This window comes from Pinus tabuliformis, chromosome 6 (genome assembly GCF_031772625.1).
Source record: "Pinus tabuliformis cultivar Carrire ecotype Pingquan chromosome 6, CPIR1, whole genome shotgun sequence".
Taxonomy (NCBI): Eukaryota; Viridiplantae; Streptophyta; class Pinopsida; order Pinales; family Pinaceae; genus Pinus; species Pinus tabuliformis.
Genome location: NC_142292.1, coordinates 71,439,589 through 71,466,775, shown reverse-complemented (window position 1 = coordinate 71,466,775; position 27,187 = coordinate 71,439,589). Strand labels below are relative to the sequence as shown.

Sequence of the window (27,187 nt, the reverse complement as noted above, 5' to 3'; positions counted from 1 at the left end):
AAACAACAAGTGGGAGAATGTTGGGTTGTGTTGTATTCTTTCCACGTAGTTAACAGGGGCAGCGCCCCAGAAAATTTTGGTTTTGGACCCTATGTTAGGTTGGGCGGGCCCACCTGTGGTTTTATGCATGATTTTTGCACATGCTTTTGGACGCGATGGTTTTCGGTCCATGGTATTGGATGCTTCGACATGTATAAATATGTATTGTAACATTGAAAGGAACATAATGAAAAATCAAGTTGGTAGTCCCGGTTTTGGGATCCAGGGGAAAATCTCTGTGTATATGTGTTTTATGTGTTCTGCTCTCGTATTATTTATTTTCCGTGTTTTAGAATTCGTATGCAAGTAATTTCTGTACGGGGTTAAAACCTACACTTCTCTCGGTCGAGTTTCAAGTCAAAACTTTCAAGATGGATTTATAATTGGGTCTGGACTTAGAAGAAGCTCAGAAACAGAGGGTGGAACAACTCAATTAGCCAGATGAGATTTTTTGGGATTCCATCTAGCACGCAATTCTCATCCAGGAGCAGGGAGCTAGGTTGCATGATAAATTTATTAGGAAAAATCATTTCAAACCTAGCGACTGGGCCCTTCTTTTTCACAAAAGGTTCAAGAATTTCAACAAGAAGTGACTACACGTTGGTTGGGGCCCTATGAGATAGACACAATTTTTAATAATGGCTCAGTAAAGATAAAAACATCGATGAGGAGAAGATACCCTTTGTGGTAAATGGATGAAGGCTAATTTTATAACATAAGCGTCTGTCCAAGGATAAATTTGTCCAAGAAAATCTTCAACAATATGAAATTGAGCTGGTCATCAAGGGGTCTTATTTTCCCTCTCCAACCCCTATCTGAATTTTCTTCCTTTCTTCAATGGATGTACATATATAAAAATAAAATAAAATAAAAATATCGTTTTGAATATGAAAATCAATATCCCTGGTGTGACCAGACTTGAGTTGGCTTGAAAACCAACTTGTTGGCTGGCCAACTCACAATAAAATTGCAAACTTAGTTGTTGGTTCCATCATGTATTTACTTCAAATTGTTTGTTTTGATCTTGTGTCAGATGATGTAGGATCCTTAAGGCTTTCCTTTTGAGAATTTTTACTCCATCGACACCACATTATCTAGAGGTTCAAAGTTAGAAACCTTCTTGGTACCAAAGGACCTACATACATCAATTACATGGACTCTTGTTGGTAGCATTGAGGATCCCTTAATTCCTCATGTTTACTAGATCTTGCTGGACATTCGACATCAACACATTCAACCTTGGCCAGAAATATGTACCCAGGGAGCACCTTGGCTCTCATTCACATTAATAGTGAGTAGCCTCGCACTAGTTTGTTATTTTTTGTAGCATCGGATGTGTTATAGTAACGAAATTTGGTGAAAAGGCTATAATACAAGTATTCTCCAAAACCCAGAAATCGTTTCTAGAAATTCCACCTAGAGATGACTTAATTAAAATAATTAATCTTTTTTTAATGGTTCCTAAGTCTAAACTTAAGAAAAATGATTAATTAAAGCGTATTAATTAAGTCATGGTGAAATATTCGAGAAAAAGAAATGGATCGAGTTCTAGTTAATCTTATCCATCGATTATGTTTTAATATTGGTCGTTGAAGCCTCAACAAGATATTTTAAGAATAAATTCAATGAGGGTTGGAGAACACACTTGGAGCCACCAGAAATTCGATTTTGCTGGGAAATTGATTTCTAGAGTAGCTGTTGTGAGTTGTCGAAAGTGATTCACTAAAGTCGAAGTAGTGAGAGAGGGGCAAGGATAATAAGGTCGAAAGGAAGTTTTTCCAGTTCGGTGAGTGCATAACAGAGAGACAAAGAATTCCACAGAGAGGATGACACAGTGCAAAGAGGTAGCACAAAGCTTCAGAGGGAGATCTGTATTTTGTTGAGGAGAAGTCAAAATTCAGTGCCATAAGCTGAAGTGGGAGCCCTGAGGCCAGGAAGATCGAGTTTCCAGAGTAATAGCTAATTAGTCAGAAAGAAGACGTCGGTCCGAGCTCGGAGATGCAGATTTGCGTAGGGTGATGCAGAGGCAACAAGGAGCAGCTCATATTCAGCCAAGGTCAGTGGCGGATCACGCGAGATTTTTCTCACTAAACTTATGTCAGTCATTTTCTATGTATGGAAAGCTAGATTTGAGATTCCATAGATTTGTACTCAAATTACTACGGCATAATAATAAAACCCTCAACTGCTGCTCCGATTTTCCAAAGTTGGGTTTTTTCCGGGGACATTGATCCATAAATAAGAGTGTATTATTGTGTGTGCACATATATTCTTCTAGTGTTTTTATTACCTCAACAGTATTGTATTTGTGAAGGCTACAATGTATTAGTTTCGATATTTATCGTAGAATGCAGTAAATAATTTGTTCAAGTTATTTAACAAATAGAAGAAACTTAATCAGCTGTTGCATTAGGATTTGGGGTCATCGAATTTTTTCATGGTATCAGAGCAGAGATAGAAGTTGGAGAGATTTGTAGCAACAGAGGAGAAGGAGGTTTGAATTTCTGTGTAAGCAGCGGTTCAAAACCCTCAAGGGGCAGTGCAGTCCTTGGGCCAGGAGGTTCAGTTTCTAAGGAAGATTTATTTCTCTGAGAGAGTCGACAGAGAATAATTTTCCAGATCAAAGGTTACTAGAGGTAGAGGGAGACATAGTATTTTTCCCCTCAAAGCAGATCTTCAGTCGGGACGCAGTTATTTTACAACGATCTGCGATTGCAAAATAACATCAGGAGGAAGGAAGACCACGCAATGAGGGAATTCTTTCCTCAAGGTACTTCTAGCCCAGAAGTTCAAATTTTCCTAGCAAAGCAACAATAGCCATGAGCAGATTTGCCCACTCCAACAGGGAGTGTGTAGAGCTAGTCAACAATTGCACATAGGAGAAGAGGATGGATTCAACATTTTTGCAGAGATGGAATCAGCAGGGCTAAGAGATCAGGTTTGGTTAGATGAAGCCTCCAACTATGTGATCTGGAAGGCAAGAATTTCCTATCTTCTGGATGAGTACAATCTCAAAGCTTATATCAATGGAGTGGTAGTTGTACCCACAGATGCAAATCCGCCTAAATCCTACAAGAAGGAGATGGTGAAGGCAAAGAAGTTGATTCTTGATGGAGTTTGAGATCACGTGGTGTCTCACATAGCTGGCAAAGATATTGCTTGACAGATGTGGGAAGCACTTGCTACGCTATACAAGGGATCTTCCAGGTAGTGGAAGATGTATCTTGAGGAGAAGCTAAGATGCATGAGGATGCAAAAAGGAGAGCACATAGATCCCTTCCTTACTATGCTTTAGGATATCCGAGATCATCTTTCTACAGTAGGGTCAGCGCCTCAGCCTACAGAGTTGGTGCGGTTTTCCCTCAACAACATTTTCGAAGAGTGGCAAGTCTTCGTCCAAAGTATTCTGGGTAGAGAAAAGTTGCCAAAATGGGATCGTATGTGGGCTGATCTATAGTAGGAGGAGATGAGGCAAAATTTTGTGAAGGCCACCATCTCTGGCAGTAGCAGCATTAGTGGGATGAAACATGTAAAGGAAGACGAAGATGTGGCCCTCGCATCAAAGGGGCAACACAAGAAGCGTAGGAGGAAGATGGACATTTCCAAGGTGAAATGCTTCAAATGTGGTGAGCTTGTCCCCTACAACACTCAATGTACTCTAAGAAAGAAGGACAAAGAGGAGAAGTAGGATCAACAGGCTGCATTCGTGGAGATTGACAAATTGTCCTCCAGATTGGATGAAGAGTTTGCCATGATCGCCGATATACCTCCAGGAGTGAGGTGGGGTGATTTGGTTTTGTAGCCCCAAGAGCTACAAAATGGGAAGGATTCTTGAGTAGGTCCACCTCATGAATCAATACCTTGCTACAAGAGCCCAAAAAATATAGTAGCAAGATGGATCAGTGGCAGTTACTGCAGTCAAGTGCCAGAGTGACAGATGTAATAGCTAGTAGTAAGTCAGATGTTGGGCAGCGTAATGCAGAGTTGACAGAAGTGTAGTTGTCACAGAGCAGAGTCAGCAGCAGTGCAGAGGCTTCAGTGACAACTCAGAGTCTAGAAACAGTTAGGACTCAGGTGACAGATGCATCATATTGATCATATTTGATTCAGTATCTTGGATGCTTTTCAGTTGCAGTTGCAACAACAACAGATGGAGAGGGAGTTGGAGTGCAGATGCAGTGTTGGCAACAGTTCTGCAGGGCCAACAACAACATAGATGCAACGTATATCAGAGTTGTGATGGTAGTTGGTGGGAAACAACAACCATACATCATCAATGTGACAAGAGGTGGTGCAAAGACAAAGTGTTGCTTCAGTGGATTGCAATGCTAGAACACATTCATCGCTAAGAGGAAGTGTTAGTTTTGTAGCATCAAATGTGTTCTAGCCACGAAATTTGGTGAAAAGGCTAGAATACGTGTATTCTCCAAAACCCAAAAATCGTTTCTGGAAATTCCACCTAGAGACAACTTAATTAAAATAATTAATCTTTTTTTAATAGTTCCTAAGTCTAAACAAGTCATGGTGAAATCTTCTAGAAGAAGACATGGATCGAGTTCTAGTTAATCTTAACCATCGATTATGTTTTAATCTTGGTCGTTGATGCCTCAACGAGAGATTATAAGAAGAAATTCAATGGGGGTTGGAGAACACACTAGAAATTCGATTTTGATGGGAAAGAGATTTCCAAGGTAGCAGTTGTGAGTTGTCAGAAGTGATTTAGTAAAGTTGAAGCAGTGTGAGAGAGGCAGGGATAGCAAGGTCGGAAGGAAGTTTTTCTAGTTTGGTGAGTGCATAGCAGAGAGACAGAGAATTCCATAGAGAGGCTGATGCAGTGGAGAGAGGCAGCACAGAGCTTCAGAGGGAGACCTGTATTTCATTGAGAAGAGGTCAAAATTCAGTGCCAGAAGCCGGAGAGGGAGCCCAAAGGCTAGGAAGATCAAGTTTCTAGAGTAGTAGTTGATCAGTCAGCAAGAGAGATGTTGGTCTGAGTTGGGAGATGCATATCTACGTAGGGTGATGCAAAGGCAAGAAGGAGCAACTCATCTTGAGCCAAGGTCAGCGTCGGATCACCGATGGAAGTGAGATTTTTCTCACTAGACTTCTGTCAGTGATTTTCTCTGTATGGAAAGCTAGATTTGAGCTTCCATAGATTTGTACTCAGATTTACTACTGCATAATAATAAAACCCTCAACTGCTGCACCGATTTTCCCAAGTTGGGTTTTTCCGGGGACATTGGTCCAAAAATAACGGTGTATTATTATGTGTGCGCATCTATTCTTCTAGTGTTTTTATTTCTTCCGCAATATTGTATTTGTGAAGGCTACAATGTATTAGTTTCGATATTTATCGTAGAATGCAGTAAATAATTTGTTCAAGTTATTTAACAAATAGAAGAAACTTAATCAGTTGTTGCAGTAGGATTTGGGGTCACTGATTTTTCACACAGTTAACAACAATCATCATTAGTTGGTAAACTAGTGATTCTCCACTGTGTTTGACTTCAGCACATTTTATCACACAGTAGGGATTGTGCCACATGTAGGGTTGGAATGAAGATTCTTGGTTTGTGATTCTATCATCAAGTTTCAATTTTCAGTGTGAATAAAAGGGGGGAAGGCTACATGGAAGTCAAAGTAGCTTGCATGTCTCACAAAGAGGAAGAGTCATTTGTTTATTCATAGCAACAAATATTTCCTTCATTACATAGCTTGAGGCATAAGCTATTTTGACTATCCATCCCCTATTTCATGATCCCTTGCTACAACTATTTTTTCATCACCACTCAGTTTCCTCATAACAAAAAATCGTATTTATAAGCAAATCAAGCATGAGCACTATTATCATTTTCATTTTTGAAGCTTTCCATGATTTTCTTGGCTTTGAAGCAGCATAAAAGATAACTATAGCATGCCCAATCAGATCAAGTGATCAAATAGCACCCCTAGGCACATTTCAAGTAAACTTTTCAAAATTTTGCATCCTAAAACATTTTGGTACCTATAACAATGAAAGTGAAAATTTTAAACTATGATCCAGCCGAGGTTAGATTAGTTTCTTTCTTTTTCTTTCTCAGTCAAAGCACGTGTAAAGTCAAGCTGCACCAACATCAAACTCTCAGCCTATTTTAATGCATGTGTAATGTAAATTAAATTGATCGATTAAGTGTCTTTAATTTTTTGTTGACCTGTCCAGAACAAAAGATATTATTAAAAGAACTATGCTTTGAATATCTACTGATTTTATCCTTCCCCTTCCTTCTTATATCCTTATACCTATATCTTGCCTCCCTTATAACCCGCGTGAAGAATACAATCGCCTGGACAAATGTCATGTACGCATCCATTTGTCCTTGTGACAAGCGTGTACGATTAAAACGGAAACTTTTCCCTTTTTTTATGCTTAGTTTTCATCCTATTATCTATTGTTGTCTGTTTATTATTTTGCAGCTCCTTGCCACTGCATATTATCATTGATAGCCTATCTCGAGTCTAGACTGTATATCATTAGAGAACCTCGTTGAGGCTTGTAATACTTGTTATATCCCGACCCGCTATACCTTGAAATCCCGACTTTCATCGAGACTTGTAACAGATTCCCCTGTCTATTCTCAAACAGTCGACTCTCGAGCTAGTGTTTTTAAAAGGAGGAGAGGGGAGTAGGACATTGTTAAGATGGTAGTTGACTGTAGCGAGCCTAATTCTTAGTGGGCCCTCGAGGCTATTCCAGAGAACGAGTGAAGTCTGAAATTTTTCACAGGGATGGAGTGGCCTGTGTTTTTTCCAAATTTTGAGGGTTGGATGACAAAGTTGCACTGCAATTTACACAAGGTTTTGATGGGTGGATGGAAATTATAGGAAACTTACAGTTCGAAGTCACATAAGAGGTCGCAGCTAAAGCCATCGGCTTTCCTCAGTCTAGGGAGAGGTGGTGGAAGAAACTTCTGTTTAGACCTGAAGTTTGCAATCGATTCTTCAAGTGCAAGAATCATAATGTGAATTGGGCGAAGGGCGTTCCCCGAGCACGGATAAAGGATGAATGGAGAGCATTGTTGGCAGTCTTACAAAGGCTTACAACCTGCAAGGGAAAGTATACTTATACGTTCCAATATCACATAAGAATTTTGTTGCACTTTGAATCTGGTAGGTTGATAAACTTCCCTTATTATCAATGACAGAGCCTGGGAAAGATGGAGATGATGGTTCAATGCAATAGTAAAAACCCCAGGGGTATACTATATCACCACGGGGTGATTAAATTGTTGATAGAAGTTGAATTGCAAAAGAGACACGGCATTTGGGATAACTTTCTGGAAGCGAGTTTGACTGTTAATTCTGCACCTAGGACCGAACCAAAGGCACAAGTAAAATCCACGGTAAACAAAGACAAACAAAGCCTTCATAATGGAAACTTTAGCTCTTCAAAGGCAAGCCCTACTCCCCCCGTATCAGGAAAAAAAGGAAAAAAAAAGTTGTAAAGGAATCTCCAAACAAGTCCCCGCTTATTATACCACTCCCTGGTCAAAGGCTATCACTCAAAATATGACCAAACTATAGGCCACCAAGAATGTCTGCAGGAGAAAGAAACTTCAAGTAGCAAGTAGCAAATGTCCAATCTCTTTGGAAACTGACCAAGAGGACAACAGTCCTATCAGTGAATATTTCAAATATGCAAGTAACCAAAAATTTCAGGGCCAAGATTCAAAGTACAACAAAATTGAACCAGCCAGGGTCGAGAATGTTGGTGGCCCAAGGATGCGATTGGGAGGTATAGACAATTCTCATTTTCTTTAGCATGTGAAAAAGAAAATCTTGAGGCTCTCAGAACCCCAAGTACAGTACGCCCTAGTCCTTCTAAGATGAGCCTGAAGGCTCATCAGTAGAATCCAATATCAGAAATATGACAGAAATCAAACTCTAGAAAAAGAGCCTGAAGATTAAGCGGTTAAAGAAAGAGATAATGGAGCTTATAGTCCTGAATACATGTGTAGAAACTGAGAACAGACGGCTAAAGAAGCAAAGAAAGAGATTCGAGGAAGATATCAAGGAGCTACAAACAGAGAACAAGAAAATTAATAAGCAAATGAGGAAAATGTTCACGTCTAGGCAATTGAAAAGGAAAAGAACGACACTATGGATTCAGGGCTCGGTATCATGGTCGAGGAAGCTCGACTCTCTTGATGATTTAGCCCTTTTCTACAGTTTTGACAAATTTTGCACGAGGGCATAAAAGCCTCGGCCTGGGGGGCATGTTGAACCTCTATTTTGACCGATTTTGTTGGTTGATAAGTCACCATTTTGCTACTAATATCCAATTATATTACTACCATCCAACCCTAATATTGCCCAAACTCATACTATTGGACCCTATTCCCTTGACAACATACTCGAGGTAAATAAGTTATTTATTTGTCAATTTCCTAAGTTTTTTATAAGGTTAATAGGAAGATTTGAGGATCTCTTTGCTAATGAAGAAATATTAGTCTTGTCTGGTATCATTGCAGCCTTTCAAGCTTATGGATAGCGCATGCATGGGACTCAGTCACATGGAGCACAAGACCAATTGCCAGCTAATTTGGGAACTCTGGATTGTTACTATCCCGCTCGTGAAGGTTCAGCCCAACTAATTCGATGCAGTCGATGCCCTTTTCGCTATTCATGGAGATCGAATCAGGACTGCAACAACTCGAGACAACATTAGGAACTCTTGATCCAGGTTTTACTTATAATATATGTATGAGTGATTATTTCTGAGAAAACAATGTAACTATCTCGCCCTCTGATCCATGAGATCGGACGAGTCGAACTTATCTCTACCTTGGGTTTTTCTTTGTAAACAATGTATTGAACCCTGTAAAAGTCAGTTCAAGGATATATGGTGTTGTAGTTTTAAGCTTTCGCAAACAAGACTTGTATCAATCATTTATCATCAAACTTTGTTATGGCTTGGGTTGAAGCATTGTAGTTGTTGTAATCCTTTTTGTTGGTTAATGGAAACTTCATTTTGATTGTTGGTGTAACTCATTAGCACGCATGCAAGTAAGTTAGTAGCTCGCCAACTAGACTGGCAAGGGCCCACCAATCTGGATCGGCAGGAGCTAGTGTATCCTTATTTTGTTTAAGTTTGTTTTTCTATGGTTTCATAATGAGAAGGCATTAGATTAAAGTGTTTGATTGTAGCAGGAATCATAGGTATATATATTTCTACAATATTTGGCATTTGTTGATATGGTTTGAATGATAGAAACCTTTGCCGAGACTGTGATTGCTTCCAGCATTACCATTCAGGTCTAGTGCAGAAGGAATAGAGTACTCTGTCCCTTTTCCTAGTGTCATATATATAGATATATATATAACTCAGTTTCATATTTGGTATGGTCTTTTAAGGATTCGCAAAGTTATCTACATCATTGATGACAACACACTGAAAGTTTTCATATTTATTTATTTGTGCATTAGTCTCATTTCCAATAGCGTGTATTAATTTACAAATATACCTGTGTATCACTTGATTCTCAGCAGTGTGTATTAGCCCATTTCAAATGCCTGAGGCTTCATCTATAAGCAAGTTGATTGTTATTTAGAGCTTTGGTCTATTGCTTGTGATTTATGGTGAACCAATAGATTCTTTTCGAAGTGTTAACAAATATTGAAGGATTGTTGAACATTATGGGGTTATTCTTGATCTGAATGTTTGAATGGTTATAGAAAGTACTATAGCATTGTAACAACTCCATTTGCAAACACAGTAAGCTATATTGATACACGAGGGTTTCTTGCATAAACAGTGAGCCACATTGATACACAATGATTCATTGCATGCACAGTGAAATATATTATTGCATAATGGTTTATTGAACAAACACTGAGTTATATTGTGGTCCATTGTATACACAGTTAGCTACATTAGAACGCAGAGAGTTACATTAGTCCACAATGAACTACATTTACATGTGCAGTGAAGCTATGTTGAATACTTTGAATGTGGAAATGATCTCTTGAATCACTGGTTTCTTTATGAATGCTAGTTGGTGATTGGCTTTCTTGTTGAAGTTCTCCTTCTTGCACTGTTAGGTTATTTCACCCTTCCACTAGTGGAAATCTACATTACACTTTAGTCTTTTATTCACTTGACAGACTAGTTTATGATTTGTTGACTGCATTTCTATTGAACAATTTTTGATGCTAGGAATAGGAGTGGTTTGCAGTTTGAGATTGGTTTTGTTTTATATTGTTAAGAGCCTTGTTCTCCTAGAGGAACTGACCAATCACGATATAACAACACAAAAATTGATATCCAACTCGGAAACAGTGTCAAGAGATTTATCTCGGCCATTAACAGTGAGGTTGGCCCAGAGAAAGGTTCCGAGCTAGAAATTTTTGAGTGTGATTGAATGTGTAGGCAGTTATAGGCAAACCCTGGTAGAGACACCTTTGCACGGAGACACTGTCTCTAAGTGCAACAGTGCAAATCTCCCATAACTTTGCTCACTGCCCATATATTCACATACAATAGTTACGTGTTGCTCCTTTGCTAGATCTTCTTTTAGGTATGTTGCATTTATACAGGATTTGAATAGTCCTGTAGCAGTCAGATAAATACCAGTTTAAGTGGCATCTTGAGTGGTATGTTTCTTTTTAGAATAGATTCTAGTTTTACTTTACATCCATGCATTGTATTTAACCCTTTTTGACTGGCAAGCATGAACACTGATCAAATACAGTGAAAGATTGTTTCCAGGGTATGAATGGGGAATCCAAACAAAGAGGGATTAGTTCATAGTTATTCTGATTGCTTGTGTGCTCGTTGACATGATATCCTTTTTCAGATTTGATTGCCAGCAGTAGATGTCTGTCTTGTGAAGCCTGTAGGGTAGTTTTAGTCAATGTTTTTAAAACCGGAACCGGTGACCGGACCGGTCCACCTAATGAACCGGTTTACCGACCAGAACCGGTTGAACCGGGACTGATTAGGTCTAAACGAACCAGTTGTAGAAAAATACGTTAAATAATTAATTTTTAATGAAACAAAACTATTTTTAAGATTTAAAACCATGATTCCAAGCCAATAGAAACAAATATGCAAAGTTTGCTCGTTTATATACCATGTAAAGGTGAATATATCAAAATGGCACCGAGTGCAATACATATCATCGACAAAATAGTAAAACACATGAGCAATGAGGCTCTAAATGGCCTATAAACTTCAAAAACAATGCTGCAAGCTATGAGGCCATTGGCCTACTACAAGTCTACAGTGTACACATGATCAATCATCAAGTTCATCACCACTACTAGACACAAGATCATCATTAGGAGCTACATAGACATCATCTGGTTCAGAGTCTGAGGATGCCTCAGCCTGATTTGCAACTTGTGATGTGGCGCATCGCTATTGATCCATCTTATGTGCGTTGTTGTGTGAGTTGAATCTTTCAGTCATTCTTATGTGTCTTGTTGCGTGAGTTGAATCTTTCAGTCGTTATGATGTTTGCAACATGTCGCTTTCATTTACAACTTATCATGATAAGCCCTTTCCCTGGTTGCAATTTACTTGATATTGAGGTTTTACTTTCTTATGAGGTTGAGATATTTTGAAAGTTTAAGTAGCTTGCAAAATGCAACATTTGCAAATTCTTTTCCTTTTGCTCCCTATCATAAGGATTGGAGTTTTCAATCTTTCATTTACATGTGATCTAATGCACATTATTGAAAGTTCCAAACTTGTTTCTTTTGCTCTGTGGCTCTTATGGTCTTATTGCACCTTTAGTGATACCCAAAGGTACATCATTGTGCAATGTGTTGTGGTAACTTTGAACTTCAAAACTTGCAAACTTTGTGCCATAGGTTGATACAAAAAATCAAAAGATAGAGGCAATTGATCAAATGACACAGGGTTAAAAGGTTCAAAGTCTAGGAGATTCTCACCTTGTCATAAGTATTAAAAAGTTAAAAGCTTCGATGATGAATGCCATATTACAAAGATGGAAGGTTGCCAAAAATTAGTGAATGTCACTGGGACTAGCAAGTTCTAAGTTTAAGTGACATGAAAAGTGTCACAATGAGAGTAACTTTCGAGGAGGTGTGTCAAAGCTTGAAAACTTCAACAAAAGACTTGAGGTGAAGATAAAAGAGGGACTAGTAGATGGAAAATTAAGGCTTAGCAACACTCCACAAATTTCACAAGTCATAAGCTCAATGCCAAAAAGGCTTTAAACAACACAAGCTAAAGATCTAATGTGAAACAAGGAGCTTGTAGGTAAAATGTAGTTGTTTCAAGATGTAGGTGGACTTTAAGTGGCAATGGACGCTGATTCCAACTCAAGCTTGTTTCATTTGAGTCACAACCTCTACTAGCTGCACATCTTGAAAGTTTGATGTTAGTTGAACCAACCTAGCTCATTCACATAAACATTATATAGTAATCGGCCGGTTTAGGATGGAACCGGCCGGTTTGACTACAAACCGGTCGGTTTTGTCCTAAACCAGCTGGTTAGGGCCAAAAATCCGCCACATCACCTTCCTGATCGGGTTTTTCAGTGAGTTCCAACCGGTGGCCTTGCTGACCGACCGGTTTGACTGGTTACCAGTTAGGAAGGTTGGTTTTATAAACACTGGTTTTAGCCTTAAGTTAACAGTTTTAGATTTAGATCCTTTACTTGCACTCATCATGCCCAAAAGTTCATAAGTTCTACGAACCGGGTTGACACAAGACGCTTTGATAGTTCATTAATTATAAGTTTTGTGAACTGGGTTGACACAAGATGCTTTGATAGTTCATTAATTTTTCCAAACAAAACTTACTCAAGTAGACCACTCAACCTATTTTGAAGAATGGAGTGTCAAGCTTCACTAAGCCCAAGGCCATCATCTATGTTGATATTGTTGTCTTCTTTCATTATCCCTTACCCTTCTTTTGGATAAGTGATCAACCTTTGCAAAGATCTATTTATCCTTGATACATATATGATTCTTTGTCTTCTTTAAATCACTTGTCAAAGTTGAGGACTTAACTCTATTATGAGTAATAGCTTCCTTGTGCCCCTTAATTCTAGCTTGAAAAGTTCTTTCAATTTCACCAATATAGGTAAAGACCACATGAGCAAGTGGATCCATTAGGTCCTTCTAGTAATTTGAGGGAACTGTTGATAATGTGAGAGCAGGTTGAAAAAAGGTTATTATCTACTTATTTCATACGATTGAGGTACATTTAACATAAGTAATAATTGTCTTACATTCTACTTCAGAAACCCCATCTTGCTCATGAACTTTATGTTAAAATTTGGGTACCAGAGGACAAGTGGTTCCCTAAGGCTTTGATCTTTGGCCTAGGGAAATTGTCTAAATTTATTTGTACTTTTCTCCTAAAGTGACTTTATAAGTGGTGAAGTCAATTTAATTTAAAAGTGACTTTATAAGTGGTAAAGTTACATTCTAATTTAAAAGTGATTTTATAAGTGGTAAAGTTACATTCTAATTTAAATGTGACTTTATTAAAGTCAATGAAGAATTAAAAAGTGAAAAAGTGATTATGGAAATAAAATGCTTAGTGGGTCTTTATTTAAGTGGGTGAGTTAAAAAATAGAAAGTGAGAATTAAATGCACATTTATTCTCATCCCTAAATCTAAATGAATCTCAACCATTAGGTCTTAGGGTAACCCAAGAGATCATTTAGAGAGTAAAAGGAGAATAGAAGAGGAAAATATCATTCATTCTTTCATGAGCATTTGAGAGAAAGAGAAGAGAGAGCAAGGAGAAAAATTTATGAGCAGTGAGGAGGTGAAGGAGAGTAGCAAGAAGACATTTCAACAAATTTGGGCAGCAGCATTTATTGTCATGTATCCCAAGCAAAAATCGTACAGCAAGAGTAAGGCACAGATATCGAGGAAGAGGGACAACATATAAATCGAGGAAGAGGGGCAGTAACAAAGGCACGAATTTTGAGGCATACGTACTGTTGAAATCCGTACAGTCCATACAACAAGTTTTGGGCACATTTTTCGAGGTAGGTTGTACAACATTTAATGTTGTTTTATTGTTGGAAAAATTTCTATTTTGGTTATTTTGCTGATTGGCACAATTTTCGAGGTGGAGTTCAAGCACAGAAATCAAGACAAGTTGTAATTTGTGGTCGCTGAAATTTTTACTGTGTATTTCAATTTCTCTATAAAAGCATTTTCAAAAATAAAGAAGAGCTCTCAAACTGGTTTTCCCCAAGAGTTGTAAGGGGTTTTCCAGGGTCACATTGACAAAAAATCACTGTGTTATTTTCGGTGTGTCGCTGTCATAATTTTGCTGTGTTTTATTTCTACAATTTCAGCAGTTGTGAAATCTTTAAATTTGTGTTTTCAGAAAAATATTGTCATTTCCAGATTTTAGAATTTTTATCATGCTTGGATTTAAAACTAAATGCATGGAGTGATAAGGAAAACTGATAACTGGAGTGGGAGTTGAAATTTATTCATGGTATCAGAGCTTGGTTGGTTGAAACGTGCAGTTTGGAACAACAAAGTGAAAATTACAGCAAGCTTATTTTTACACAAAAAACAGAAACCTTTACCACATATTTGAAAATTTCAGTTTGGTAGGACAGTGAAACATGTCTTTGGGTTTGAGAGTTGAAGACAAGTTGGATGGGCAGAACAACTACAGTGCATGGAAGGAAAGAATCCAGAGCATTTTTGAGGAAGCAGAAGTCTGGGGCATTATGGTAAATACCACACAGAACCCAGTGGTAGTACCTATTGACCCTGTATAGTTGGCAGAGTTTAACAAAAAGAATGCTAAGGCAAAAAGATTGATTCTGGAAGGAATCAAAGACCATGTCATTCCTCATGTGAGAAGAAAGACTTATGCACATGAGATGTGGACAGCCTTGACTAGTCTTTACTAGAGCTCAAATGAAAATAGAAAATGGTCCTAAAGGAGAAATTGAAGGCCATTAAAATGGCTAAGCTGACAGTGCTACAACATACCTCACAAAGATCACTTTAGTGAGCGATGAGTTGGCAGTCGTAAGTGAGATCATTGCACCCACTGAGTTGGTGAGGATTGCTTTGAGTGGTCTTCCCAAGACTTGAGAGAATTTTGTGGATGACATTGTTGCATGGGAAAACCTTCCCGATTGGGAGAGGTTGTGGGATGATTGCATTCAGAATGAGATCAGAAAGAACCATCTTGGGGCAGCCAAATAGGTGGAGGAGGATGACAATGTGGCATAGAGGCAAGAAGGGCAGAGCAAAGAAGCAAGCTTCCAACAATGGAGGCAAAGGAAAAGGTAAAGGCAAGCAACAGAACAAGGATAAGGACTATTCCAAAGTCAAATGTTGGAATTGTCAAAAGTTGGGACACTATGTTATTGTGTGTCCGAAGAAGAAGAACAAGAAAGGGAAAGACAAACCCATGGCAGCGTCCGCAAAGACAGAGAGCTTTGATCAAGAGTTTGGGTTCATAGCTTGTGAGACCACTAGTGCAGAATCACCTACCATACAGGTTCAGAGGGAGTGTGCATTCCCCGCTACTAGTAGAACATCTTCTAGCATTTGGTATGTTGACAATGGTGCTTCCCGCCACATGACAGGAGTTAGAGAGTACTTCTCAGAGCTTTCAGAGGGTGATACTGATATGGAGGTAGCACTTGGTGATGACAACATTGTTAAAGCAGTCGGTGTGGGGACATTGACATTTGATAGGGGACCCAAACCTCCCTTGAAAGTGCTTGGAATGAAGAAGAACCTGATATTCGTCTCAATACTTGAGGACATAGGGTATGATGTGTTGTTCAGGAGAGGGCAGGTGCTTATATGTCCTAGGGGAACTCCAGCTTCTTTAGCTAGAGAGATTGGTGTGTGCCATGCCAAGGTGTACAAGTTCTCATTCCAGCCCTTGATGGCCTTGAGTAGCAGCACCCGAGACAGGACCGACAACAGATCTAGAAATTCAGAGTTGTGTGAGATTTGGCACCACAAGATGGGGCACATGTATCATGGGGCCTTGAGTACATTGCGGGAGATCACCACTGGTGTGCTAGATTTCAGTTCTGATCACCTTGATGTATGTAGAGGATGTGTTATGGGGAAGTTTGTCAGATCCCCTTTTCCCAGCAGTGACAACAGAGCGACCGGGATCCTTGACTTGATTCATACCGATGTGAGTGGTCGGATGTCTAATGTATCCTTGAGTGGTTATGAGCACTATGTTTTATTAATTGATGACCACTTCAGGAAGACCTGGATTTATTTCTTGAAGACCAAGAGTGAGGTATTCAAGCGGTTTCAAGAGTTCAAAGCTCTTGTGGAGACCTAGACAGGTAGGAAGATCAAGGTCCTTAGGCTGGACAATGGAGGGGAGTATACCCTTGGTGAGTTTGTTGATTTTTGTGCTGAGGTAGGCATTAGAAGGGAGTTCACAGTTCCTTACAACCCCTAGCAGAATGGGGTTGCAGAGAGGAAGAACAGATCCATTGCAGGGGCTGCCAAAGCCATGCTTCATGATCAGGGGTTACCTTTATTTTTGTGGGCAGAGGCCTACAAAACTGCTATGTACTTGCAAAACAGGATTCCACATCGTGCCTTGGGGAATGTGACTCCGGAGGAGGAGTTTTCTGGGAAGAAGCCTGATGTTGTGCACTTTCGTATCTTTGGGTGCCTTACATATTCCTATGTCCCCAAGGAGAACAGGACCAAGCTAGAGCCCACTGTAGACAAGGGCATCTTTGTGGGTTATAGCGAGACCTCGAAAGATTATTGGATTTATATCCCTGTGCAGAGGAAAGTGGTTGTCAGGCAGGATGTGAAGTTCGAGGAGCAGAGAGCTTTGAGGAGGTCATGGGAGTTAGAGTATCTAGAGTCACCGACCCTCAAGAGCAACTGAGTCAGTCACAAGGATCCAGTGGTCAGGGATCAGGAGGTACATCGATTACAGTGTCAGGTCCATCAGTGAACAGTGGCTCTCAGAATCAGGTGGGTGGTTCTTCATGCAACATGTAGGGCAGTCCAGAGCAGTTCACAGGGTAGTCCACTAATGGACAGTTCACACAGTACTTCAGCATCTATAGGCACAGATTCAGGCATGAGGTCAGTTGGCAGGCCTTCAGGAGTTCAGGCTTCTAATGATGATGAGGATTCTTTCACTCCGATGGGAGAAGTATGCTTAGGGAAGAGGAAGCCCAAGTGGCTTCAAAATACCTTACACAAGGCCACATCAGTTGCTGGGCCAAAGAGACAGGTTAGAGAGAGTAAACCACCTGAGCGGTTATGTAGTTACATGGCATTGGTAACAAGCATTGTTGACTTCGAACCTTCTAATTATGAGGAGGCAGCCAACCAGAAGGTCTGGAGAGAGGCCATGATGGAGGAGTATTCTTCTATTATGTAGAATGATGTTTGGTAGGTAGTGCCGAGGCCTGAAGGTAAATTAGTTGTTACTTCTAGATGGCTTTACAAGATAAATCATGTTGCAGATGGTAGCATCGAGAAGTTAAAGGCTCGATTTGTGGCGAGAGGGTTCTCACAGGTAGAGGGAGTTGACTATGAGGAGACTTTCGCTCTTGTAGCTCAGTATACATCTATTCGCTCCATTATATCGATTGCAGCAGAGATGGGTTGGAAGATCCACCAAATGGATGTGAAGACCGCATTTCTCAATGGATTCATTCAGGAGGAGGTTTATATTGAGCAGCTACAAGGCTTTGAGGTGCATGGGAAGGAGTCCCATGTATGCAGATTGAAAAAGGCACTCTATGGCCTGAAGCAAGCTCCCAGAGCTTGGTACTCGAGGATTGATACATACTTGCAGCAGTTGGGTTTCACAAAGAGCGAGGTTGATCCGAACCTATACTTCATTGTGGTGGGTGAGGAGCCTCTCATTCTGGTGTTATATGTTGATGACTTGATCATCACTAGTGCAAAGAGACTCACTCAGGGCTGCAAGAGAGATCTTGCTTCAGAGTTTGAGATGAAGGATATCAGCTTGATGCATTATTTTCTGGGATTTGAGGTGTGGCAAGAGGAGGGGCATTTCTTATTGGGACAAGGGAAGTACCTTGTGGATATTCTTAGCAGATTTCACATGGAGGACTGCAAACCCATGTCTACACCTATGATCACTAATTGGAAGAAGCTTCACGCTTCTGATTCCGAGTTGGTGGATCCTACTCTATACAGAGAGTTGATTGGTTGTTTGATGTATTTGGTCAACACTCGATCAGATATATGTTTTGGAGTTAACACTATGAGTCAGTTCATGTGTGAGCCCAGGGGAGTGCATTGGGTGGCTACAAAACACATTCTTCGTTACTTGCAGGGGACTATGGATTTGGGTCTGGATTATACACAGGGTGATGGAGTGAGACTGGCAGGGTACACGGATTCAGATTAGGCAGGTTGTGCTTCAGATATGAAGAGTACTTTCGGGTGCTATTTTGGGTTGGGTTCGACAGTTGTGTCGTGGATCAGCCGGAAACAACAGTCAATTGCATTTAGCTCAACTGAGGCAGAGTATATGGTTGTTATTTTGTCTAGTTGTGAGGCCATATGGCTTCACAAGATGTTGTTTGGCCTATTTGGTCAGTGATTGAGACCTTCAGTTATTTACTGTGATAATCAGAGTTGCATAAAACTCACAGAGAATCCAGTTTTTCATGACAAGTCAAAGCATATTGAGATCAAGTATCACTTCGTTAGAGACCATGTCCAAAACGGAGCTGTCAAACTTGAGTACATTTCCACAAATGAGCAAGTAGCAGACATTTTCACCAAAGCCTTACCATGGGGCAAGCATGTCTACTTCAGAGACAAGACGGGAGTGGTGAGGAACACTTTCCTCAGTAAGAGGGAGTGTTAAAATTTGGGTACCAGAGGACAAGTGTTTCCTTAAGGCTTTGATCTTTGGCCTAAGGAAAAGTGTCCAAATTTATTTGTACTTTTCTCCCAAAATGACTTTATAAGTGGTAAAGTCAATTTAATTTAAAAGTGACTTTATAAGTGGTAAAGTTACATTCTAATTTAAAAGTGACTTTATAAGTGGTAAAGTTACATTCTAATTTAAATGTAACTTTATTAAAGTCAATGACGAATTAGAAAGTAAAAGAGTGACTACGGAAATAAAAGGCTAAGTGGGTGAGTTAAAAAATAGAAAGTGAGAATTAAATTCACATTTATTCTTATCCCTAGATCTAAATGAATCTTAGCCATTAGATCTTAGGGTAACCCAAGAAGTCATTTAGAGAGTAAAAGAAGAAGAGAAGAGGAAAAGATTATTCATTCTTTCATGAACATTTGAGAGAAAAATAAAAGAGCAAGGAAAAAAAAATTTGAGCAGTGAGAAAGTGAAGGAGAGCAACAAGAAGACATTTCAGCAAATCTGGGCATCAACATTTATTGGTATGCATCCAAAAGCAAAACCATACAATAGGAGAAAGGCATAGATATCGAGGAAGAGGGGCAGCACAAAAATCAACGAAGAGGACAACAGCAAGGGCATGAATTTCGAGGCAGATTTGGGCACAAATTTCGAGGCATCCATATTGTTGAAATCTGTACAGTTCGTACAGTTTGTACAACAATTTATGGGCATGTTTTTTTAGGTAGTTCATACAACATTTAATGTTTTTTTATCGCTGGAAAAAATTCTGTTTTCGTTGTTTGCTGATTGGCACAATTTTTGAGGTGGATTTCAAGCACAGAAATTGAGATAAGTTGTAATTTGTGGTTGCTAGAATTTTTATTGTGTATTTCAGTTTCTCTATAAAAGAATTTTCAGAAATAAAGAAGAGCTCTCAAACTGGTTTTCCCCAAGAGTTGTAGGGGTTTTTCCAGGGTCACATTGACAAAAATTCACTGTGTTATTTTCTGTGTGTGGCTGTCATAATTTTGTTGTGTTTTATTTCTGCAATTTCAGCAGTTGTGAAATCTTTAAATTTTTGTTTTTAGAAAAATATTGACATTTCCAGATTTTAGAATTTTTATCATGCTTGGATTTAAAATTAAATGCATGGAGTGATAAGGAAAACTGATAACTGGAGTGGGGGTTGAAATTTCTTCAATCTAGGAATCTTTCTAGCTTTCAAAAATGCTTAATTACTTTTCCATTCCTTGTAACCCCTATAATTGAAACTACTAATCAAATGTTGCTTTTATTAGTAGTACACCTTATTTGGTATTTTAACGGATTGAGGAGCAAGAGTGTTGATAACCCCTAGTTTTTGGGATGGGTGATGATTGTAGTCAACCTAAACATATGGCTCAATGTGGTTTTCTTATGATACACTAGATGAGCTAAGGAACCGTCAACCTTCTTAGAAATGAAAATGAATAAGAATGGATTGGAGTTGTCTTCCAATTCCATAATGGCCTGAGTATGCTTAGATTGACAATTTAGATGCTTTACAAATTTTTAAAGGTCCAATGACTATTTAGTCTCTTAATAACCCATTGGGTTCCTCTTGCTCTAGTGGAGCATATGATGTCATAGATATGAGCTATGTGGTTATAACATATGATGTCATAGATATGAGATATGGGGTTATAATAACATGCAACTCATCCATTTAAGCCATCACTTGTATCTTTGTTGTCAATCCCTATTGACAAGCCTATCACTCTTGTTAGTAGTGGCCCTAGGGGTTGATTTTTAAGATGCAATCCGTGAGTACCCATCATCAAGAGTTCACTTTTACTTTCATGTTTTTAGTTTATTTTTTTTATTCCAAATGCATGATTCGATTTTTATAAGAAGGGATTGTATCATTTGGGATAAGACATTACCCTCCAATGTTTTCTTTTCTTATTTTTCCAAATTTCCATGAGGCTAGGTTGATAGCTATGTGGATTGATATCATTTCAAATAAAAGAACACAAGAAAAAAAACAAAACAATGCATTAAGGAGTTATCATCATGACATCAACCACAAATGGTTTGTGATTTTTAGTAAGCATCATAAGACATCAATTGTTGAGAAACCACTAGGCTAGCAAATTAGGGTTCATTTCTCTTACCCAATAATTGCTTATGAATATATGTTGACTTCTTATTTATTTTATTATGTTCCCCTCATCAAACAATTACCAAAATATAAAAACATGAAGATCACAAGAGACAAAGAACACAAAGATGTAGGCTCCAAACCAGGGCAAAACCCCACAAGGGGGAAAACCTAAACAACTTCTCTTCTTATAGAATCAGATCAAAGTGAGATATCCAAGACCCAAAAACAAAGACCAAGACTTGCCACAAGAATCAAGTCAACCCTCCTTTAAACCTTCCTCAACCAAATCAAATCCAACAAAGTCAATGTTGGTCAACACTCTTCAAATTTGGTCAAACTTGGAATTTTCGACCCTCCAATAGCCCTGAAACCCTAAAATTTTCGCACGTGTGACAGAATTAGGGCAGAAAACACAAGAACTTCTCTCCTTTGACCTTTGTTCTCTCTCCTTTGACTTTTGCTCCTCTTCTCTTGATTTTCATTGGTCTTTTTTCTCTTTTCTTGGCCCAAAAATCGATGTGATGAGTTGTTGTACAAATGAGGTCAAATTGCTCTATATTTATAGTTGTCTAGGAGGTTGAATAGGTGCCTTTTTCGGCCGACTTGTCCAAGAGGGCCAAATTGGTCTTGTGGAGGACAATTGTCTCTTTTGACTCAAACAAAAATAATTTTATTTTTCTTACAAAAAGTCCAAATGGGATGTTGACTCAATTACATTTATTTGACTTAGTATAATTTTTCTTTTGACTCAAATGACCCTATAAGCATGAAGAACACGCTTCGACTAATAAAAATAATAATAATATTTTTTTTTTTGCTTTTACATGAAATACATTTTGATACAAGTACAATGATAATTATGAAGACCAAACCTAGTTACATTGTCAACGCTTCCTCTTAACTAAGGAGGTATTCACAATGACTCAACATGATACCAGGATACTCTCAAATTGAAATATTCTCATAAGAAGAGTTTGGATTGATAAGCATCATCATCATCATAACCAAGATTGTCAAACATAGCTAGGCCTTGATTTACAAGCTCTATCTCTCCACTAGATAAGAGCACAATATTGGGAGGCATAAATTTGGGCACCACCACTGCCTCTCTCAAGGTACATACCTCATTTGGATGTTCATGGGGTATGTCCTCATAGGAATATTCTTATCTTAGATTCTCAATCCTCAAAGAATATAGGTCCTCGAGACTACTCTTATCTTGGATACCCTATCCTCAAAGAGTATTAGTCCTTGAGACTACTCCTATCTTGGATACCATTCCTCAAGGAGTATCGGTTCCAGATGCTCATCCAATCTGACCTACGGTAGGCTCATGGTCATGTTCCTTGAAGAATATTTTGTGCTTGCTTTGGTGAGAAGGGATGGCTCACCTGACAACTTAGTCTTCTTCCTTCCAGAAGCACCTTCTTTCTTATCAAAATCGAGATCGGCTAGTTCCTCCTCTTAATAATTAGACTTCATACACATTGGTCGGGACTGTAAGAGAATACTCCATTCTCCCTACTAGTCCCTTCACTAGGCTTGCAATTGTTAGTCTTAGCCATAGTGCATGACACATGGAGAATGCGATGTCCACCATCACTTCCTGTCAACTAGGGGGGGAATTATCACTCCCTCTCAAATAGGGAGGAATAACCACAAGCCTCGACTTGTCTAAAAAATACTCATCAAAGCATCGACTACATGTTATTCCGTGGAGATATATTGTAGTTGTTGGGCTCTAATCTGCATCACATCACAATGAATTTTGACCTTCTTGGATCTTTGTCAACCTTTACAAAGCTTCAACATGTCATCAAGTATTTCATCAAACATATTATGAAGCCAAACTTGATATCTAATTACACAAGCCTTCACATCTTCTTTCTTTGTATTGCAACATAATTTGTTTTCACAACTGAGTGTACCAATTGCCACATTTACTTCCTCATGAATTTTCTATGTATCCCATGGTGTCTTTTCTTCTTAACATTACCAAATCTTATTGATATTGCTCCAGTCTTCAAGTTGTAAGATTTTCTAAGTCAATTTGTACCTCTAGCTCCCTCTAAAGTCGATATTACTTCCTTCACATTATCTGGCTTCATATTCTTCAAGAAATCATATCATCTCCTAATAATCGATAGTATCAACCTACCTTGCATCAAACCAATCAAAGCTCCTTATTTCTGGCTAAGGGTGGTGAAATTCTAATCGACTTCTTCTTCATCCTTCTTAATCTTCACGCTTTTCCATGTTCTTTCAATTCTTCTAATTGTTAGTCAATCTTAGATAGTTCTTCTATTGGCCTACAACCTTGGTTAGAAGACTAAGAAAAAACAAAAAGACAAAGTAAAAAGATAATAACATTAGTAGTAATCAAGAAGATATAGAGTATTTATCTTTTTGAAGAAGAGTTAACTTCCTCTTAATCTCGAACCTGTTCACCAACCTTGTTTTCACATTAACATGATGTCATTATTAATCAAGGATTAGATTTACCTCTTACAATGAAAATGATTGAATAGGGTTTTTGTTCCTAGGGTTATTCTTAGTCCAAATTGTGCTAGGGTCTACAAACCCTAGATGCCAAAATTCTTTAATACCTATTGTGCACTCAAATTTTCAAAGTTCTGGGAGGTGAAAGTACCAACCTTTTCAACAAGGATTAGATCACATATCAACAATACATGTGTTATGATTTTCCCATTCTGTGAGTGTTGTGAGATTAAATTGGTGAATTAATCTCCTAATATTTATATGTCAATCTGGGCTCGTAAGCACGAGTTGTCTTGCGCTTTCTTTGTTCAGTTCTAGATTAGAGTTTTAACATTTCCTTATCATGATCAGTGAGGTAATAAACACACTAATGCTTTCAAACTTAAAGGAAATCAAACATCTCGTTATCATAAGTAGACCCAACAATCAAATTTGATCTGAAAAGGCTTAAAAAACCTTTACACACTTAACCTAGGACTGAAATCTGAACTTAACAGGTGTTAAATTATGGTACGTTCTATGCTTAGAACAGTTTAATTATTTTTCTTCTTATTACCCACAGATTAGCAATCACATATACATTAAGTAAAGTGCGGATAGAACATTAAATGATCAACATAAAACAAGCCAAGACAAGAGACACAAGATGTGGTGGCTAGCCAGGGACAAACCCCAATGCGGGGAAACCCTTTGATCAAATATTCTTTTATCTTCAATAGTTCAGCAGAGAGAAATAGTACAAAATCTGAATTTTGTAATTTTATATCAGCAACAACAAACCTTAGATCAGCAAAGTCAAACTTGGTCAAACTAGTTGAAATTGACCTCTAAAATGCTTGGTCAATTTCCGGTCAACTTGTCCTCGAACAGCCTGAAGAAACAACCCTTGAACAACGCCAAAAGTACAGTTAATTTGCAGATTTTTGAAGACTTGCAGCGCTAAACTAGGGCAGTGAACATCAGCCAAACTAGAGGTCAGACCACCTCGATTTTCATGCCAAAAATTGTGGCTTGCCTAGGAGAGGCAACCACACCCAATCCACACTTCTGGATGGTCAACGCTTGGTCAACACTGGTCAAAGAGATGACCTGTTGCCCTAGCATCCTTCTTTCTGTGTCTTCCTTGCCCTAGGACGTCTTCCTTTCAGCCACACATGTGTGAGAGAGAGAGGCTCCTTTTATGCGTAGGAGAGAGAGAGAAGATGAGTGAATGAATTGTCCAAATGAGGAGGAGGCTCCTTGTATTTATATGCAAACATTGAGGGTGAATAGACGTGACTGTTGGACCTCTTAACCTACATAAGTTTGCTAGCCGACCTTGACAATTTGTCCATAATCAAAATAAATTTATATCTCCATAAATACTTATCGGAATCGGATGATATTTAGATCAATCCTACACCTCTCGATGAGAGGAATCTAGGAAAAATATCAGAAGCCATAAATAAGGTGATCCACATGGAGTTTGGCCCTAGTTGCCAATTTTAACACTCCCTCTCAACTAGGGAGAACTTCATCTGCAATCCGCCAAACTGTCGCTGTTATCCATCCAACAAATGCATTGTCCTGTACAGCTTGACCCCACTCTACTCTGCTCTGCTCGAACTATGAAGAAGAAGAAATGATCGAGGATGTATCATACCATCCTCCACTGACCCAAAGTAAGTCTCAAAGTGTGAACCACTTTTACTGATCCCAGATCAGTATCATTGATCCCAGATCAATGGAGGTCATCCTAGCATAGGGAGTAGGGTAGATACAACGATGCGTCCATCGATAGTACTACTATGGTCCCTATCCTCATTTCCCTACTCATTGATCAGATGAGAGGTACTTCCCATGATTCCCAGGCTGCATGGGTAGGATGCCTCGACAGAAGAACTAATCATCCTGTCCACAGGAGAACTAATCATCCTGTCCAGTGGATGCCACGGAGAACTAATCATCCTGGCCTACAGGAGAACTAGTCATCCTGTTCCACAGCCGCCACAAAGAACGAATCATCTTAGCTCATAGGAGAACTAATCATCATGTTCAACAGTCGCCACGAGGTGTCACAGGGGAATGTTGAACCTTTACCCTATACATAGTGCACCACCAAGGGATGGCGAGTCACCCTGTGGTCATATGTCGCTCCAAGAACTACCCCGCGCCCCCCCTGGAGCTCTCAAAGCTCAATACATCATACTCGACCCTCATAAGAGGGTCTTTGAATGACACCAAGTTGTTCTCGGAAAGTTAGGAATTTGACCATTCCTAGGGGCTTTGCCAAAATGTTGGCGACCAGTTCATCTGTACCGATATGTTGGAGCCTTATTGCTCCTCGTTGCACCATATCTCGAATATAGTGGGACCTGATATCTGTATGCTTGGAGCGATTGTGAAATACAGGATTCTCTGATAAACGGATCCTACTCTGGTTGTCACACAGGGTCACGGTGGTATCCAATGTAAATCCAAACAGCTCACTGAAGAGCTTTCGCAACTAGACTGCCTCACAAGAGGCCATGCTAGCAACAATGTACTCTGCCCCGGCAGTGCTTAAAGCCACCGACTTCTGCTTCCTACTCATCCAGGATATCGAGGTAGATCCCAAAGAAAAGTAGCTCCTGGAAGTGCTCTTTCGGTCCACCACACTGCCTGCCCAATCAGCATCAGTATACCCAAGTAGTCTCACATCTCCGACAATGTATCTCAACCCATGAGTGATTGTGCCATGAAGATATCTCAACAAATTCTTGGCACCAATCTAATGTGAGTGGTCAGGCTCAACCATATGTTGACTCAATGTGTTGATTGCAAAGCATATATTCGAATGGGAGTTCACCAAGAACATTAATGCTCCGACGAGTTGACGATACTCGGTAGCATTTCGTAAAACATGTCTGGCAGCACTACCGCTTAACTTCTTGAAGTCAAGGTCCATCAGGGTAGTTACGGGCTTGCAGTCCACCATGCCGAATCTATCCAATATATTCACCACATATTTTCCTTGAGATAGGAAAATCTCCCCTGGTTTCTTCCAGACTTCTAGTCCTAGGAAATAGTGCATAAGTCCTAGGTCTTTCATCTTGAACTCAAAAGCCAACTCCCTCTTACATTCGTGAATGAGAGGGTCTGCAGCTGTTAGAAAGAGGCCATCAACATATAGCACCAGTATGAGAGGCTTGTCATCTATAACCTTAAAGTAAAGGTTAAGGTCGGCTTCACTCCTAGTGAATCCCAGCTTCATTAAGTAGCTATCGATTCTCTCATACCATGCTTGAGGTGCTTGCATTAGCCCATAGAGGGCCTTCTTCAACTTGCACACATGAGATTCTCAATCATAAATCTCAAATCCTTTGGGTTGCTCCACATAGACCTCCTCTTTGATCAAACCATGCAAGAACGCAGTCTTGACATCCATCTGATGTAGGTTCCATCCTTGCGAAGCAGCAAGGGCTATGATCGAGTGGATGGTGGTATATCGGGCATTATGTGCAAATATCTCATCATAGTCTATACCTTCCTTCTAGGAGAAGCCACGAGCGACAAAACAAGCCTTATACTTTTCCGCACTTCCATCAACTGCATGCTTTATCTTGTAAAGCCATTTTGAAGTGACAACTGCTTTGTCCTGGGGTCTGGGGACCACATCCCAAACATCGTTTTTCATAATGGAC

The 27,187-nt window shown here is 39.3% G+C and overlaps 1 long non-coding RNA gene across 1 annotated transcript; it reads left to right on the top strand.

The window, feature by feature from the left end:
• Positions 1 to 6,362: 6,362 nt before the first annotated feature.
• On the top strand, positions 6,363 to 9,048 carry LOC149257296 (uncharacterized). Its single transcript, XR_016245939.1, has 2 exons — positions 6,363 to 8,431; positions 8,544 to 9,048. It is a non-coding gene; the product is annotated as an uncharacterized LOC149257296 (long non-coding RNA).
• The last annotated feature ends 18,139 nt before the right edge of the window (positions 9,049 to 27,187 follow it).